The sequence below is a fragment of the Castor canadensis genome, chromosome X (genome assembly GCF_047511655.1).
Source record: "Castor canadensis chromosome X, mCasCan1.hap1v2, whole genome shotgun sequence".
NCBI lineage: Eukaryota > Metazoa > Chordata > Mammalia > Rodentia > Castoridae > Castor > Castor canadensis.
In genome coordinates this window covers 110,401,565-110,402,619 of record NC_133405.1, presented here as the reverse complement: position 1 = coordinate 110,402,619, position 1,055 = coordinate 110,401,565, and the positions used below count along the sequence as shown (strand labels likewise).

The 1,055-nt window shown below is 39.1% G+C and overlaps 1 pseudogene; it reads left to right on the top strand.

The window, feature by feature from the left end:
• Positions 1–235: 235 nt before the first annotated feature.
• On the top strand, positions 236–333 carry LOC141420060 (U6 spliceosomal RNA; annotated as a pseudogene).
• The last annotated feature ends 722 nt before the right edge of the window (positions 334–1,055 follow it).

The following is a 1,055-nucleotide window of genomic DNA, read 5'->3' as shown; positions in this document are numbered from 1 at the left end:
AACTCTGTAAACATGACTCCATGTGTCCTGCATGACTAACTCCCTAAATTGTCTGGAGAGTCTAAATCCTGTGGTGCTTAAAACATTGGTTCAATCCTCCCATGCCACCTCCACAATGATGTGCATTGAGGATGAAATAATGTGAACCATAATTACCTGCTGCTTCTCTCATTCTTCCTGTCAAACAGCCCCAATCTCCCAGAAAACTGTTTAGTATTAAAAATGGAAAGTGAGTTATTGCTTTGGCAGCACTTAACTGGCACAATACAGAGAAGATTAGCATGACCCCTGCACAAAGATGACATGAAAATTTGTGAAGTGTTCCATGTTTAAATTTTTAAAAATACAAAATGAGCAGGTTGCTCTCTTCTTTTTTGTGGTACTTGGGTTTTGAACTCAGGGCTTTCTGCTTCTTAGGTAAGCACTCTACCATTTGAGTCACACTCTCAGCACTTTATGCTTTAGTTACTTTTTGCAGAGTGGGTCTCCAGTTTTTGCCTGGGCCTGGCCTTGGACCGTGTTCCACCTATTTACACCTATTATATAGCTACATGGGTTAGTCACCACATCTGGCCTTAGGTTGCACTTTTTGAGAACAAATAATTTACAAATACAACAGGTGTGCAAAACAATTTTAATAAGCACAAAACTATAGGTATGTGCTTGGTAGAGCATTAGTACTAAAGACAGAACAATCAGTTGTCTGTAGAGAAGAATATTAATTAGACTGGAAAAGCAAAATTACTGTTATGGGGTTTTTTGGCAGTACTAAACTTTGAACTCAGGGCCTCATACTTTCTAGACAAGTGATCTACCACTTGAGCCACTCTGACATGTCCTTCATGCATTGGTTATTTTTAAGATAGAGTCTTACTTTATGTCTGGGTCAGACTGGACATGATCCTCCCAATCTCATCCTCCTGAATAGCTAAAATTTTAGGATTTTGCCACCATGCCTGGGCTGTGATGGTCAATTTTGATTGCTAACTTGATTGAATTGAGAAGTGTCTAGGGATTATCTAGAGTCTTGAAGGATGATAAGTAAACATAGGTGT